The sequence below is a fragment of the Marmota marmota genome, unplaced genomic scaffold (genome assembly GCF_001458135.2).
Source record: "Marmota marmota marmota unplaced genomic scaffold, marMar, whole genome shotgun sequence".
In the NCBI taxonomy this organism is placed as follows: Eukaryota; Metazoa; Chordata; class Mammalia; order Rodentia; family Sciuridae; genus Marmota; species Marmota marmota.
In genome coordinates this window covers 5,983,944-6,002,193 of record NW_025999924.1, presented here as the reverse complement: position 1 = coordinate 6,002,193, position 18,250 = coordinate 5,983,944, and the positions used below count along the sequence as shown (strand labels likewise).

General features: G+C 37.3%; 1 protein-coding gene across 4 annotated transcripts in view; it reads left to right on the top strand.

Moving 5' to 3' along the window:
• Nucleotides 1-18,250, top strand: part of Map3k1 (mitogen-activated protein kinase kinase kinase 1) — a 76,504-nt gene that overhangs the window by 351 nt on the left and 57,903 nt on the right. The window contains exon 1 of one of the 4 annotated variants that reach the window (XM_048800026.1): nucleotides 39-555. The exons of the other annotated variants lie outside the window; for them this stretch is intronic. The gene's annotated coding sequence lies outside the window, so the exon portion shown is untranslated. Of the gene's footprint in view, nucleotides 1-38; nucleotides 556-18,250 lie in introns of those variants that run through there. 4 annotated transcript variants of the gene reach the window in all.

The window sequence follows — 18,250 nt, the reverse complement described above, 5'->3', positions numbered from 1 at the left end:
AAGAAGGCGGCAGGTCCCCGGCTGTGACAGGCAGAGCCCTTGAGCCCGTAGGAGCTTGAGTGCCTGGGCAGGAACCGGGACCGGACCCGGGCGCAGGCGGCGCGCCTCGAGTGCCGGCCGCGGGGGCTCCGGGTGTATCGCGGGGTAACGCCTGTCAAAGCGGCACCGGCTGACCGCTGCAGACTCGGCGGGGCTTGTGGTCTTCTAGGACGTGTGGTTTTTCGAACTGCGACCCCCAACAGCTCCTTGTGTTCTTGGGAATTCATACTGCATCACTAAGACTCCAGTGACTTCTGTTTGGAGTTTGAATTTGGCCTTTGAAGTTTGCATTTGGCGAAGTGGTGTAGGAGCCAGGACCGGATGTGTCTATTCAGTTTCAAAGCGGTGGTGACTGCTCCCCGCAGCCCCTGCGGCGTGGCTGGGAACCGCAGCGCGGGTGCGGTGCTGCCTGCTTGGTGCAGCTGCACCGGCCGCCGCCGAATTCCAGGGGTCACGGTGCTGTGGGCTTCGGCTCAGATGGGTCTTATGGTGCACGTGAATTAGGAAATGTGTAAGGTAATTTGGCTCCTCGGCCTCACACTGTTTTGGCTATTGGAAATTTTTCTGTTAAAAGAAGTTATTTTAAGTGTGACAGCTATAGTCTTTTTTTTTTTTTTTTTTAAACAACTGATAGTAATTGCAAAAGCACAAAGTGTTGATGGGCGTTTAGAGTTGCTGGAAATATTTTCGTAATAGTCACTCGCTGCTCTATAGAATTCCCTGACATTTATTAAGGGAGTAAAGTGTGTCTACTGTGAGATGCGTCAGACAGTAGGTTTTGGTTAATTATTTAATATGCTTTGATTCTTTTTTGTGCACTTGTATGTTGGTTTAAAAACATGGTCCGTTTATTACTTGGAAGTCTTCCCGTACCAAAAAATAAATAAAATCTAAAAAATATGCTTAGCACTGTACCATGGCGATATTACAATGAAAGGAGATTTGTGACTGGTACAGTTTTCTGTATGCAGTGGTACACATAACTTAGTCTTACAAGAAGAAATGTTGCTCCACGGTGTCTTGTTTCTGTGCAGATCAGATTAAAACTCAATCAGAATAATTCTTAGAAGGCAATTGTTACTACATTTCGGATTTTTAAAAAAATTGACCCCAAATTTGAGAAATTAATTTTATTTATTTTTTGGATATAATAAATAATTTGTGAGATTCAAAGACTAAGTAATCCATGCTTAATTTTTGTTTCCTTTCTTTAAGGGGGGATTTAATTGCACAGTATATTAAATAATGGATTAGTAAGCATAATATTTTTTCAAACAAGTAATTTTATTAACCAGAATGCTCTTGGTTCATCCCAAATGTCATATGCAAAGATTTCATTTGTAATAAAATTTTGATCCCTATCTTTTGAAATGTAGTGATTATTTTTTTCAGTTTTCTTGACAGTGGGGTTGAAATTCATTTGAATCTATTGGTGTAAAAACTTAGATTATAGAGAAAAATACTTGTACTATAATTTTTCCATGTGTTTTATTTATATTGTCAGATTATTTACCACTTAAAGTCTTAGAAAAAGCTGATTGTAAGCAGTACTTGTGCATTTTCCTCTTTTTGACAGTAGTTATTCATACTTTCAAGAGGAAAATCTAAAACTGAAATTTTTAAATATTTTTGTTTCAACAGTAGTGGAGGTCTGAAGACTTCTCCTACAGAACTACTGAATTTTTTAAAAAGAGAGCTTTGTGATTTTTACTTAAGAATTTCCTTCAGTTTATAATTTTGGATGTAGAAATTGGAAGTATAGGAAATACATTTACAAATAATAAATTATATAAGAAATACCCATTAAAATCAAAGATTTTATGTCTATCCCTCTTCAGGGTAATAACTGAAATCAGTGAAAGTTTAGTGCCTGTAAGTGGCGCCCAAGGGTTTGGGATTTTTCCTTATATTACAGAATTAGGGGCTTTTTCTTCCTATTTACTGTCTTTGAAGAAAAATTACAGTGTTACTCTCCATTGAACAGGCTATTGTGAGTTTGGTAGATATAATTACTCCATCCTATTTTTGTAACTTAAAAAACCAAACTATCAATTTGCTGGCCCATGAAAGAACAAGATATGGTGTACTTGTTAGTGTTAGTTTTTGCTTAAAACTAAGAATATTTCATAGGCTGCTGTTATATCCTCATATAGCCCTCAGTTTCACTTCCTTTTAGAAGTTGTTGAAATGAAAATACAATTTAGTGACCTGTTACTAGAAAGGACATGTAAGAGTTAGCTAAAAATAAGTCTTTTTAAAAATTAAGTTGGTGATTTTTTTTAATAAAATAATAGAAGTAGTCACATAAGATAATCTTATATGATTTTGTGTTGTAGTTATAAATTGTGTCCAAATTCCATTTAAAATCAGGTAAAAAAATGGATTCTTCAAAGATTAACCTTATTAAATATAATTCTGGAAGAGAAATATCAGAGCTAGAATTGTTGCCAACTTTTGTTTTCTTTTCATATCTGATCTTGGCAAGAGTGACTGGTTAACCAACATTCCTTAATATATGATTTCCAATACACTATAATAACTCCATTTTGTTAGATAGGAAAAACAGGAAGTAACCCTGTTCATTGATATTCTTTCAAGTCTTCTGTAGCACCTCAAGCAAAATATGTTGCATGTTTTAGAAATGGTCACTGACTTGTCAACTTGAAGATTTCAAAATGTGGGAAGAAAGGAGTGTTCTTTTGGTTTCACCAAGAGCAAAAAAAAAAAAAAAAAACTAGCTACAGCTTGCCTAGGCTGAGTCTGCTAATCAGTCCTTGACACTGGCTATGTGCATTCCAAAGGAAGAAGTGATAGGGTGGCAAGTAGTGGGGAATGGATTTCCCCTAGTTATAATACGGGGCAGTCAGAAGTGCTCTGAGTTAGAAAGCACTACTTTTGCATTCTGTATCCCACTCATGTTCTTGGGTTGAGGGATATCTCTTGGTATGGAACGCAGTGGAAAAATATGGCCTGGAAAAGCAGTTGTCTTCAGAGTCTGCTTAAGAACTCCATCATGTGAATTATACCTCTAGCCATGGAATGCTTTGCTTGTATAAGATATACCATGTATATTCCTTAGACTTAGTTATTTCCTTAGTTCTGGCCTCCTCTTTTAATTTTAAGTCTAAAGTGAGAGCTACTTTAAAAAGTAAATGGGAGCTGGAAGTGAGGCTCATCAGCAAGGCCCTGGGTTGGATCTCCAGCATCCTTCCCAAAAGTTAAGTAATTGCACAGAATATTAATATGATGAAGTGTGCAGTATTAGGAATAAGCCAAAGTTGTCTTTAAGAAATAATTTTAAAACATTTTATTTTTTTTAATTGAAGCACAAGAACATTTTAATCATGAAAGAAATCAGAACCAGAATTAAAAGGTTTATTGCAATGCAGTGAGATTAGTCAGGTACTCTTAAAATTACAAAAATATCAGGATTGTACCTGTGGCTTTTAACATGTTAATTGAGCATATAGATAGGTGTAGATAGCTTTTATATATCATTTTCCTTGTCTTTTATGTTGGGTAAGATACACACACACACACTTTTTTTTTCTTATTTAATCATCTTATTTAATCTTATATAATCATCACTATAGCCCTCTAAGGCATTGTAATTTCTCTTTTCAGGAGGTTGAAACTCATTGGGGATGGTAAAACTCCATGATCATACAACTAGAAGTCAGAGCTAGGATGCAACCCCAAGTCAGTCTGACTCTGTAGTCCATTGCTTTTCATTACTATGTGCTTCTTCCGTCTTCTTTTTCAAATTAACTGAAGGTTTTAAGAAGACAGTTGTTTTGCAGGAGTTCTGATAGACCACTAGCTTGGTCTCTACTCAGTGCTGCATTCATCTGCTAATACTTACATGATGCACATCTTTCTTAAACCTGCCTTGTACACCTAATACAAGTAAGTAATATTCAGGATCCTCCAACATGCTAGGAAAAGAGGATAAATGATTAGTGTCAATGTTTCTTAGATTTATTGGTTTTTGCTATATTAAATTATATGTGAAAGGAAATAAAGAATATGGACTGTCATTCATTCATCTTGATAACCACACAGGGTGAGAGACTTCCAGTATTGCTGGATCCTGCCTCTTTGTTACTGTATGAGATTTCATTCATTCAACCTTTATGAACCTTTGCAGATAATTGATAGTAGAGGAGAGGGTCAGCAGTACATAGCCTCTGTTTTGTTTAGTAGATGAGGATATGGAGGGGCACCCAGATTAAATATTTGTGCTCTGAGTCTCATCTACAACATTCCATACCATATTCCTGTGGCCAACCAGTGTTACCTTCTTAATTTTCTGAGGAATGAATTGGCCTTAGTAGTTGTGAGGGGTAGGTTTGTCTTATCTTTTGCTTATACATTCAGCCTGCTAGTTTTTGCCCGTTTTCTTTTGGTGTCCCCCCCCCCTCCTTAGGACAGAGATGCTTTAGTTTAGGATCACAGAAATGGAAAAAGAAATCTAGATACAGATTAGTTTCAAACTATTTTTCTACCTACTCTTAAGAGTAATATAGATGGAGCTGCAAGTCCAGACATGATATTTTTTTTCTTTTGCAAGAGAAAATTAAAATGAGGGCATGAGGAACAAGAAATTCAGTGTCTGCCAACATTGGTTTTAAAATTCAGTCAATAATAAACGGCAACTCTGCTCATTAAAAAAACTACGTAGGGAAATGTAAAATATGCTCTAGGGCATAAGATGATCAAGAAGATATCCTTGTGTTCATCTGCCTATGGCATGTCACTGTTGATTTAGGTATGTTTGGTATGGAAGGGAGTTCTATATTATTAGTGACTGACTCCTTTGCAATGCCAGGCTGGTTAGTTTGATGTAATAGATTGAGATGTAGAATGGTAAGGAGAATCATTAAGACCCACTAAGTATATATTTCTGAAAGTACACTTCTGTCACCTGGGATTTATTAATGTGGCCATTAAACCTCTTAAAGAGGAAGTTCTTGGAGTTACATGGTACAACACGCACATTTCTATCATTAGTGTATTAACTAAGTTTATCACATGCAAGCAGGATGATGATGGGTATATATGGAATGAGGAGAGTGTGGATACTGGGCTTTGTGTGGATGCACTGTTCTTGACAAGTAGATGTTATCATTACTTTTCTGTGTTGCCTAAATAATCATTTAACTGATATGTTATCAAATAATCTTCAAACTGGTCTTACAGCATTCTGAATACCAAATATCAGTTGTTAACAGACTAGGAATTCTATCTTACTTTTTGTATCATCTCCCAGCATGAGTTTTTATGTTTTATACATTGCTTAATATTTAGTTGCAGTAATTGATATTTAATAAGCAGTCATCGATCATTATGACCAATTCAATATAATATAAAATTTAAATAATTAGTGTACTTCAATGACTTAAGTATAGTTATAAAAAATTGGAGCCACGTTCAAGCTGTCAAATAATTGATAAAATTGAGTTCCTCTGTTTGAAACAGTGTTACTTATGTTAATGAGTAAGCCCTCCTGATTTTCTTCTTAACCTTGGCAGTTCTTCCTTGGTGGCCGTCTTCATTCCCTGGAACATTAATGCTAAAAGACCCTTAGGGTGTTCCTAGGCCTTTCATTCTGTGTCCTCCATACCAACTGAGATTCATTAATGCCCTTTGATCGGTTATTGGCCATTCACAAGTGATTTCAGAGGTTATTTTCCCAGTTACGATCTCTCTGAAACTTAAGATCTACACTTAACTATCTGCATGATACTCTGCACTCGTATGTCCAAGTCCAGATTCACAGTCTTCACTAAACCTTCTGCTAACATGCTCTCTGTTCATTAAATGGCAGAATTAGAATCTAGGAGTCATCCTTGACCCTCATGCTCCCCTTCTTAGGTGCTGGTGATTTGAGCTGCCATCACATCCCAGTCTCAGCATCCATTATCTAGTTTGGACTGATGTCACAACCCCCCTCACACACTGCTACATTATAGCCCTTTTCCCTCCCAGTCTGCTCTCTGGATTATGTGGCTAGAGATTAATCAGATCTTAACTTACTCCCTCCAGAAAAGTGAAATGAATTCAATTGAATTTTAAAACTTTTCAAATGCTTTCCATTTGGATAAAGACAAAATGAATCCGTAACTCGCCTTACCAGGACTCTTATCTGCCGTTCCAGGTCTGGATCCATCTGACACATGCCCTTGTTCTCCCCAGACCTGACTTCTTTCATTTCCTCAAGTTTAGCATACTGCCTCCTGCCACAGGTCCTTTGCATGCCCCCTCTGCCAGCAACTCTCTTCCCATTCCCCATGTCAGCTCTTCTTTGTTAAGACATTAGCCCATTCACAGATTACCTAGTCTGGCTTTGTGGTACAGCATCCCTACTGTCAATATTGAGATTTATACTTTATTTTCTCAACCGGCTGAACAACCTTCTTCCCCAGAAGATGGCAAGACCTGAGTGTACAGGGCCTTTGACTGGTTAGGGACTCAACACCTAGCAAAATGCCTGCTACAAGATGAATATTTGGTAAATATTTATTGAATAAAAGGAGAAAGATAGTGCCATAGCATGCCCAAACTAGTGGGGTCATCTGTTCTTCCTTTTTGGTCAGACGTAGTTTAGGACCTAGCTAAGAAGAGGTTAAAATGCAAAATCTTAGACTATTGGTGTTTCCAAATTATTGGTTTGTGATAGACTCATTGGGAGATACCCCGACTTGTAGATATGCCTGGTACCTCAAGCCTCAAGGAAGCTAAATAAGGTTTACAGCAAATAGCTATATGTATGATAATTTTATAAGTTAGAAGCATGTGCTATGCATATGTAATTCTCCTATACTTTCTAGGGATTCAAGAATGTTTTTCCAGGAATAACATTGTGCATAAAAATGTTATGCATTGACATAACTGTTTGTTTTTCCAGGTTCTCAGAAAGTAACCTAAAGTTAAATACCACTTTTAGGATTCTTGTCTTGAAAACTCTAATCTCATCCAGAATTGACTAATTTGATAAGTCAGCCTCAGATAATAAAAGTTCATATTTGCGTTAAAGAAAAGATTTGTTAGACAACTACTATACAGTGTTTCAGGAGCTAAGAACCCGTGTAACAGAAAACTTAGTAGTGGTAACTAAACCCAGCAGCATCCCTTATCTAGAACACAGTTTAGCACTAAGGGGAAAAAAAATGTCTCTGAGCAGCCAAAGGTTCTGAAACAAAATCTGTGCTTTGAAGTCCTTTGATTTTACACTCAGAAGAGTGTCCAGGACATTTGCTGGCTGTTGACACTTATCTAAGATGTTGTCCTTGCAGTTTTGTTCATTTGGTGTTCCTAACACACAACTTTTAACAACAGGAGGGATGGCAGTGTGAGCTGAGCCAGAGGCAGGCAGGTTACCTTATGGCAGCAGGGTTGGCTGACCTCACAGACACAGGGGAGGAAGGCAGAAGAGGATTTTAAAACAGTGCATTCGGGGGCCACCTGGTGTTGGGACAGCTAGGTCCACCTGGATAGCCTCTAAAATTATATATTATTAAATCATAGCACTCACTATTCAACATTACTTTTTGAAATAACTTTCCTAACTTGTAAAATAAGTGTGATCAAGACTACATGATTATTTTTATTTGTCAGAGCTACTGTAGCTCATTATTAAAAAGTTACCTTGTTTCTATAGTCTCAGTGAATTAAAGTTGAAAAGTTATAATTTATTTCTATTAAGGAAAACGATCCTTGAAGTGGTAAACCTCTAAATTATCTGAGTTGTAGTTCTGCGGCCCTGATATACTAAATTAAGAGGCATACTTTAGAATTACATAAAATTAGGTGCTGCTTATTAGAAATGTCTTGTGGATTATCTGTATGGAAAACTTCTTTGCTTTATTTGTTGGCCTATGTCATTTTATACCCTACAAGGTATTTGAAATACTTAATAAGTATTAAGACACACCAATGTATTCTGACCTTTTTCCTAGTTAGATTTCGAGGAGTAAGGTTCCAACTCTGTAGCATTGACCAAATTATATAATTACTGGTAGCTTTTTCATTGAAATGAGATGGTTTCACAAACATTCTTAATGTCTACATGTTCTAAAATGATATTTGTATCATCAAACAGCACTTCATAGTTTCTTGCTTTTTCCCCCCTAAAATATCTTAATTGGCTATAGCTATTATCAATTTCCTGAACTTCCATTAGTGCTCTTAATTTATTTTTATTGAACCTTAGATTTGAAAAAGGTGCAACAGATTGATGTAAATATCAATACCCCTGAAAACATTTTTACAATTTTAATCTAAATTTATTTTGAATTTTGTAAGTACATTTTATGCATTCTGGTACAAAGCATCTTCAAACCATTATACTGTATTATAACAAGATTATGATGTTATATCTGGCATCTCAAGGCCTTGATGGTATTTAAAATTTATAGAATTTAATTTCAATAACATCATTGAACAGTTCTTTCGAAAGCAATGGAACAATTTTTTAAAAAATGATGTCTTCATTATTTAATAAATAGAACCATACTATGTGTATTACTGTACAGTGTGCTTTTTTTCTTAACAGTATGTTGTAAGTTATCTTTCTGAACAGAGAGCTGTCAATTAAAGGACTGTGTAGTATTTCATCAACAATATCTCAATTAGCCAGTTTCCTGTTTTTAGACATTTATATTATTTGCTTTTAGGTTCTTATGTTAAGCTTTAGTGACTTCTTTTATATGTAATATTTATATAGTTGGGCCTTTTGTTCTGGACAATAAATATTCAGAAATGGAATTCTGAAACAGGGGTGTGCATATTTAAAATTTTGATACTATAACCAGTTTGCCTTGTAAAACATTGTGCTAGTTTACATTTACCTCATAGTGCATGAGAATGCCCATTGCCCAACATTCTTGCCAATATTGTGTATTATTGGTCTTCTATTTTTGCCAATCTGGTGAATGAAAGATGGCTTCTCACATTTCTTAGCTTTTCGTGGTCACTGTATATTTTGTACTTATTTACAATTTCATGCTTCTTTTGAGTACTTCTTTCTTTCTTTCTTTTTTATATATATTTTTTGTTGTTGTAGATGGACACAATACCTTTATTTCATTTACTTATTTTTATGTGGTACTGAGGATTGAACCCAGTGCCTCACACATACTAGGCAAGCACTCTGCCACTGAGTTACAACCTCAGCCTCTTTCTTTTCTTTTTCTTTTTCTTTCTTTCTTTTCTTTTCTTCTTTTGTTGTTGTTGGTACTAAGGATTGAACTCAGAGGTTCTTTACTACTGAGCCACATCTATAGCCATTTATTTATTTATGTATGTATGTATGTATGTATGTATGTATGTATGTATGTATGTATTTGAGACTGGACCTCACTTACTTTCTGAGGAAGGCCTCAAACTTGTGGTTCTCCTGCCTCAGCCTCCCAAGTCACTGGGATTGCAAGTATGCACCACTGTGCCTGGCATTTATTTTCTTTAAAACATGGAAGAGAATTGGTATTTTTCTTATTGATTTGTAAGCACTCTTTGTGTATTGTAATATTAGCCCTGACATTTGTTGCAGCTGTTTTCCTCTATTTTTATGTTATGACTTTGATTATTATTATTTGTCCATTAAGAAGCTTTAATTTTTTTTTCAAATTCCAGTTGTTTTTCTTTGATAACTTCTGTTTAAAGCACATCAAATGCCTTTCAGAGAGGCAGTGCTGTGTAGTAAGAGTATAAGCACCTGAATGCTAGTCAGTTTCACTCCTATCAAGCATTGTAACTGACCAGTTTCTTATACAAGTATTAACTTGTGACTATTAGCTATATAATTATTAGCTATTATTATTCCCTATTGTAAAATTTCTAATAGTATTTTTATGAATTAAAATACTTTAATCTCATATCCATCTGAAGCTTAAGGGTTGATTTTAGGGATCTAACTTTATTTTCTTCAAATGATTGATTGGCCAGGTGTCCCAACACTGTTTATTGAGTTAAAAAAAAAAATTCCCTTTATCATGTAGTAAAATTTTTGCATACTTGGAAATTCTCAAACACATGTATTTCAGACCTTTTTTTGCTCTAAAAGTCTATATTCTTAAATAACAAAATTTCAAGTTTTATAGAAAGAGTAAAAGAAAGCCAGTCATTTACCAGAAAGGAAAGGGTCTATCAGAAGATTATCAGTTATATCTTTGCTGACTCATCCTTATTAATATTTTGGTCCCTAAAATATGTTTGCCTTCAATGATAGAACTGTATGACCAACTGTCATCTGCATAGTTCCTCCTAGGAGGGACAGCTCTGCCAGGCACTTTAGCTATTGTGTATGCATACTGAACCCCAGTCCTCCCAGCCTCTCCATCCTTGTAGTCAGAGCTTCTTGTCCTTTTGGTGGGTGAACACTGCCGCCATCTCCCTGGTTGGTCTGCTGTTAGTCCCCTGACTCCTTCCTCTCACCCTGTACTCAGTCACCCATTCTGTCTCACTTCTCTCTAACCCTACGTCAACCCACTTTTCTCTACGTCCATGGCTGCTCACCCAGGGTCTGGACAGTCAGCCTTTTCCTCATCCTCAGGATGAATTTGAGACTTAGAAGTCCCTGGGGGTAGGCCTTTCCCATTCCTCGGCACCTCCTTCCAGGTCACCCTCTCCTGTCATTCCATACTGCTCGTGTTTGTGTCCCCCGGCTGGCCTTGCTTCCCTCACAGGGTGGCGAATGCTCCTTCCCTTATCCAGTGTACTCATTCTGCCTCCTCTGTGAGATATTGGTTTTTGTTTATTTGTTTTTTCCCGTTTGCAATAAATTATTGGCATCTTACTAAAAGCAAAGGTGGCTATTGGTAGAAATCAGCACTATACTGTGAGTGAATTCTGCCGAACTCTACCGTTTCTCAATATTTGAGTTAGAGTTGACACCTGTTAAACATTTACTTTTTCCTTTATCATCATAGATGTAGTCATGACTTTCTGAGCAATAGTATTTTCAAAGAGGTGTATATAAAGCACATAGTATTGTAAAATGAATCAAAATTTCCTATTAATTTGTATTAAAATTTCAAAGGAGAAGTCTCGGGGAAAAAAAAAATGTTGATGCTTAGCAAAGGTTGTCCTCTAGAATAATCCAAGGCCTTCACAGGTCAAACAACAGATAAGCTCAAATGCTTGAAGCAGAGAGCTTTACTAGGGCATGGGCATGTCCATCACAAGATTTATATCAGCTGCTGGACCTCTGTAGGCAAAGGTCCCAGCAAGCTGATGGATTATAGGTAAGCAAGCATGTCATGTGAGGCCCGTAGAATCCCCTTTGGTCTAGTCTTTGGGTGTTTCTAGAAAAATAAAAGGGCAAAGTAGTAAGCATGCCAGAGTGAGTGCCCATCATCAATGCTGCCACCAATCCTGATGAGGGGGCACATATGCCAAGGAAACTTAGTGAATGCTGTGCAATGCTGGGACCCAGTGGGGAGGAAGTCTCCACCTGCTGTCACTTGGCCTACAGGGGAGTTTACCTGATGACAAGGGTGGTTCTGGCCTTAGTCAGCTGAGTATGGGGGAGATGCTGGGATATTTGAGGTGGTATGCCTAGTCCTAAAGAATGCAGAGGAGTGAAATAGGCAAAAGGAGCTTACAGGGGGTTTCCTGGCTTGGGGCTAGGTGGAAACCCCACAGGCCCAGAAATTAGTTGTAGGACCATATTCAGGGTGGCAAGTATAGTTCAGGTAACCCCATCTGGGTGGAGACAGGGTGCAGACAGGGCCCAAAGACCAAGATGGGGACAAGAGTCAGGGCTTTAGCCAAATAGAACCAGGCAGAGCTCTCTGCCTTATTATTGTTCTGTTTTCCAATCCTTAGATCTCAATGCTTAGGACAAAATAAAAAGCCTTTGTAGCTGGACAGGTAACCACAGTGCACTAGGAAGTGGGTCAGGAGGCCCAAAAGAGGAGTTGCACCAGACCTAGACAAGAACAGTCTAAAGTCATACTTCTGGGAGCTGTGGCTCTTCTACTCCAAGCTGTTCCCCATGATTTCCAAGATTTGCAGATTAGGAAATGTTCTCGTGCACAATGAATTTCATCTACTTTTCTGAATGTGGTTTTAGAACTGTGCATTTTCATTTCATATAGTACTATGTGGAGATTCAGAAGGTCAGCCTGAGGAGTCTGACTTATTAGGTACTTACTGACACTGGATTCTGGGAAAGTCACTTCATTTCTTTGAATCTAAAATTTCTCATCTCTAAAATGGGGTTAGTGGTGGCAATTAGCTGATATAATGAAACATGGTTCTTTTTCTAAGTTTTTTATTAATGTGTATTCATTGTACATGTTAATGGGATTCAGTATTTCTTTTCATATATATACGTAGTGACTGTGAAGACACGCTACAGTACTTTGACTATACCAGAGAGGATGAGGGTGCTCGAGGTTACCTTGCTAGTCACTATTAGTGTAGCAAAGGCAGGTTGTATAGGTTGTGCATCTTCTTTAAAGCAATTATTTTTTCCCTATCATTTTGAAAGAATTTACTAAGAAAAAAATGGAAAACTGAAACATTTAAAATTCTGTGATAGGGGTAAAGCATCTCACCAGTAGTGGATAGATCAGGGTTCTCATTACTTTGTGACCTAAGGCAGGTCTCCTGGGTTTTGTTTTCTTATCTCTGAAAATAAATAGATTGGCTTACATAATCTTAGTTCCCTTCAAGTTCTTGTAACTTTCCAAAAATTTAATTTAAAATTATTTCTTATGATTAAATTTATCTGTAATTATTGAAACAACAGATAGTTCTTTGAACTTATCAACTCTTGGGATTTTAAACCTGGGTACCAGCAACCATGAAAAGATATACAAATGAAAAGCATTGAAGGCTCAGAAAAATAGAAAACATATATATTAAATGACATTAAATAAAACAAAAAAAATAACTATGCTGGAAGAATATTATTTTGCAAAGTGAGAAAATAAATTAGGGCAAAGCAGTAGCATGTTTGTGTTTAGAAGATATTAATTACCAAGTTGGGGGGGCAGTTTTGAAAATCTACTTTTTGGTAAATTTACTGTTACAAGCTAATTTTTTTATCTCAGTTTTAATTACAGAAAGAAAGGATATTCATCAGGTATACTCTGTAACAAGCAAAACAGTCCTTTGTTTCCTGTGTTTATAAAGGTCTCTTCATAAATGTGTGTGTGTGTGTCTCTCTCTCTCTGTATGTGTGTGTGTGTGTGTGTGTGTGTGTGTGTATATATTTTATTATATATAATATATATAATAATATATATAATATATACACACACACACACACTTTTTTAAACCTTTAAAATGCATTATTCAGTGATACTTTGTTTCATTGTTTCCTCATTGTGAAGGCTCAGAAAAATAGAAAATATATATTTCAAATGACATTAAGTTAAAAAAATATGCTGGAAGAATATTATCTTAGATTTAATTATATTTGGGGGCCCTTTTCACAAATTTGGACAGAGTTGGCAGTTACTGGAAATTACAAATTTCACTATGGATCATTTTATTTTTGTGGTACTGAGGATTGAATCCAGGGGCACTCTCTTACTGAGCTATACTCCCCGCCCTTTTTTAAAAATTTTGAGACAGAGTCTCACTAAATTACCCAAACTGGCCTCGAACTTATGATCCTCCTGCCTGAGGCTACTGAGTAGCTGAGATTATAGGCATGCACCACCAAACCCTACTTTAATTTTCTTTTTAATCTAATAACTTTAGTTTTGAGTTCTAGAAAATTATGACTTTCAAGTAGATTGAGTAGAATAAGACCCTTTGACTGGTTTAATCATTGTGATTGTACCAGCTTGAAACATTTCCTCACACATCTTCTTGCCCAGTGCTCTTCTTCATACACAGAACTGAAGCTGCTCATAATTCATTGCTAAACGCAGGGACATCAGCAGTAATTACTTTTTGTCTTAGATTCCTGGTAGAGAAGAATACTTAACCCTTGCTGCTTCTGTCACAACCCATGGCAGCAGTTCCCTAGTTTTTAGTGTTTGAAACTGTTATTCAGGTATTTATTTGGGGCACTTACCACTTACTATACCAGCTCATGGATTCCAGATAAGGCTGGGATAAGGAATAGAGCAGTCTTTGATGTCAGTTGCTTTAGCAACATTCTCAATTCTATTGTTACTGGTCCTGTTAATTGGCTATAGGTGTTGTCACCAATAGTTAAAGACTGTCATCTGCACAGTGCAAACTGAAATTATTCTGCAGTTTTTAAGTGGATAGTAGAACATTCCCTCCACTGCAAGAGGATTTGCTAGGAGAGTTTTAAATAGTGCCCAAGACACATGAGAACAAAGCCTTCCCTTTTTGGGCTCAGGTCCAGAAAGGCAGTTTGGGCATCAAAGAGAAAAGGTTATGCTTAAGAACTTGCTTTCTCTTCTCCTTCTTACTTCCTGGGCCAAGTTTTTTTTTGATAAGATATAAAACCATTAGTGTCTGAAGTCAGCTTATCTCTGAATCCAGCCACTTGCTAAGAAGTATGTTCAGAATTTCTTTGTGCAATATAATCTGTATTCTTGTTCAGGGGTCTCCAGAATAAAGAATGTCAGAGATTTTAATTTCTAAAAACAAGTTAATAGAAAATTCTTATCTAAGTAGAGATTATGTTTGTCCACACTTGACCCAAAATGAAGTTTTGTGATTTTTTTTTGTTGTTGTTTATTTTGGCAGATTTTCTGTTTCCTGTTTCTTCTTCTTTCAGCACATACACATATAACATTTGCACCCCCCACCCCCAACACACACACTATACATGCACAAGTTTTGCTAAAGAATTTCCTTTTCACTCCTTCCTGCCATGCTGTTCTGAGTGATTTCTGAGTGATGCTATTGCAGGATCTGTGAGCTATTCTCGCTGAATTCTTTCCTACAATAAGGGTTTTGGAGTGCCAGTGCACCCAGTCTGCCTGTGTTTCCTCAGTGCATTGTTAAAAATAAACCTTGTTTTATAAGTCACTTATGGAGCACTGATAGGGTCTGCATTTGTAATCAAATGTTACCTATCTGTTTGGAATTACCTATACTGTACTTTTACTCCTAAGCAGTTCTTATGCTGTTGGGTCATTTCTACCCCAACTATTTCATTTTGTATATATTTAGAGCACATGAGCTACATTTTTTATTAGCCAGAGAGTTTTGAAACCAGTCATACAAAAAAATAAAAAATAGCCATAAAAGGTAGGTAATTTGAAGCTGTCATTTATTGATATTTTAATGTCTAATCTGGGATTGATTTTTTTTTAATGTTCTAGGGGAGAGTACATTAAAAAGACATTGATAAAAAGCATTGATAACAGCACTTATATGCTTTGTAAAAAGTTTCTGATTAATGAATGTAGTGTACTTAAAATGTTGATTCATTCTTTTCTCTAGGCTTAGGCAGTCACATGTGTCAAATCTTTTAAAATAATATTTTTTTCTTTAAAATATTATAATGTGTTGGAAATTTAGTTATTTTGGCATTGCAGCTCTGTCTTCCAGGTTTGTTCCTATGAAAATTACGTATTTTTTTTTAGGATCAGGTGTGTACATTTGACTATAATCACTGCAGAGGCCTGACAGGCATCATTGGTTCCTGCACTGTCACATGATTCCCATGTGGGTCAGTAAGGGTGACAGTACTGTCTGTGCTCTTAGCTATGTGGTTTCATGTTCTCTCCCACGGCCCAGTAACATTTTGGAGTCTTTTAACTCTGGGAAGTGAAAGCCTCACTAGTTTTCACACTGGGGTCCTCAGCAACAGAGGGAAGTGCTACTTACTGTAATGTATTGCAGCCAAGGCCAGGTGGACTCCCAGGCGTGGATAGTTGAGATGCTTCCAATGATTGTTCTTCCTGAACAAGACTTGCTCAAAAGGATATTGAGCTATTCTCCTCACGGGAGCAGAGAAGCAGCCAACTTTTTGAGGAAACCTGAGCAGGAACAAGACAGAGAACAGAAAGTAGGGAAGGGCAGGCAAGTAGGGAAGGTTTTGTAGTTGACTCACTCTGGAGCCAGTAAACTACAAAATCCAGTCAGGCCTCTTCCTGGGATGGGTAGACTCTGAGAGAACATGAAGAACCATAAAAGATCTAGCTCTGAATTTTTTTACCCCTTGACTTTAACAATATTTTCCTGTTGGTTCATTTTGTAATTCAGGTTTAGTCACACCAGCTACCAGGTGGACATTTAGTTTACCTTTTCAAAGATTGGTAGCATGTTAACATCTGCATTTAATAAATGACACTCAGAAACACTGTTTCTTTTAGAACTTTAAATGTTTAAAAAAAAAAAACCCTTTTGAACATTCTGGCTTATTTCACAGTATCTGGTATTTCTTGTGTAATACTAATGCAGAAACCAAAAACATGAATTCTGTGAGAATTCTTTGACCTCCTATGGAGCTCAAAGAAGCTTTACTTTATATGAAGGTAAGATGATATAAATGGTATTTTGAAAACCAAAATTATTCTGATAACAAATCCCAGTTTCTTGTACTGCTTTTGTTTTTTAAAAAGCCTAATCAAATTGCAATTCAAATTCAAGACTAGACATTCCTTTTGGACGTATTTGATATTTGATTTTCTGTTACCCCTTTTACCTGTTGGAGAAGGAATGGTCAGGTATCTTTAGTTGAAAGATACTTAACCTGCTCTCTTATTGCTTAAGCATTAGCATTGGCTCAGGCTCGTGAGGCCTGACTCCATTACTGTTTTACCATCTTTGCAGAATATTGAGTGAAGTTACCCAAATCTATTTTGAATTTGACTAGCCTCCTCTGTAAATGGGAAATAATTACACCTTTTGTAATTCAGAACTTCGGTATGTGAAATGAGATGATGGATGAGCATTTTAAAATCAAAAAGGACAGCCTCCTGACTATGTAATGCAGGGGGCATTAAAGAGTGGCAGCTATCTTCAGGGGGATTCCTACTTCAGTGCAGAGGTGAGTCAGAGACTAACCATGCCTAGTACATCCTACTTCTTCCTTCTCCTCCTGCTGTACTTGTCTTATGTGAAATAACAGTGAAGCTGACTTTCTCTGTGCTTGGTACACTGGATGCATTTTATGGATTATCTCATTTAAGCTTTACATCATCTTTGTGAAGTAAATGTGATATGTGTTCCCAATTTACAGGTCTGAAAGCAAAGAATCTGAGAGGTGAGATAACTTGGCAAGACATCAAAGCAACTGGTGGTCAGTGAAGCCTGTGTGTTAACTCCTGTAGTTAGTCTCCCACTCTGCACTCTACACCTTTAGAAACATTTTTAATGCATTATTTTACTTTTTTTCCCCCTTGATTCTGGGGATTGAACCCCAAAGTGCTCTATCACTGACCTATATCCCCATCCTTTTTTATTTTTTTGAGACAGAGTCTCACTAAGATGCCCCGGCTGGCCTTGAACTTGTGATCTTCCTGCCTCAAACTCCTGAGTAGCTGGAATTATAGGCAATGTCACCAGACTCAGCTACTTTTTTTAATATTTATTTTTTAGTTATAGGTGGACACAATATCTTTATTTTATTTTTATTTGGTGCTGAGGATCGAACCCAGTGCCTCACAGATGGTAGGCCATCACTCTACCTCTGAGCCACAAGTCCAGCCCTTTTGTTTTTTTAATAATGAAATAAGTTTGAGTTGCATTAGAACATTGCCGCAGTCTGGCTGGGCACAAATCACCAGCCACTGAAGCAGGAACAAACTTTATTTTTAAACTGCAGGAAAACACTTCACACAGCTCCCGGGGAATCCTCCCGAATGCCACGAGGCTTGTCCAGGAACCCCCAGCCGGAAATATCTCTCCCGGAAATCCCTCCTCCTGCACTTCCCCAACCAATGGGAACTCTCGGGGAATCCCCGGAAATCCCCACGAGAACTCCAAAATAGTGCGAGAACTCAAAAGTTGCGGCAGAGGCGGATAGTAATGCCTCGCCTGTCAATCAATACTGTTGGCAAAATGCCAGGGGCCGTACAGACTCGGCCGTGGCTCTCAGCATCTCCCCCTTTTTGTTTAATTAAACAACAAGCAATGTGGCTTAGGGACCGTGCCTGTTAGGCAGTCCAATTCAACATATGGTCCTTACCCGTCATCGGATGAACTGACCTCTAGGCGTCAGCCTCCTGTCTTAGGTTGGTACCACTGCAATTGGATCATACCCGTCACTGACTACCGGTCCAGCATACAGCCATACTTGTGGATAGGCCTTTGCACCAGTGGGGGG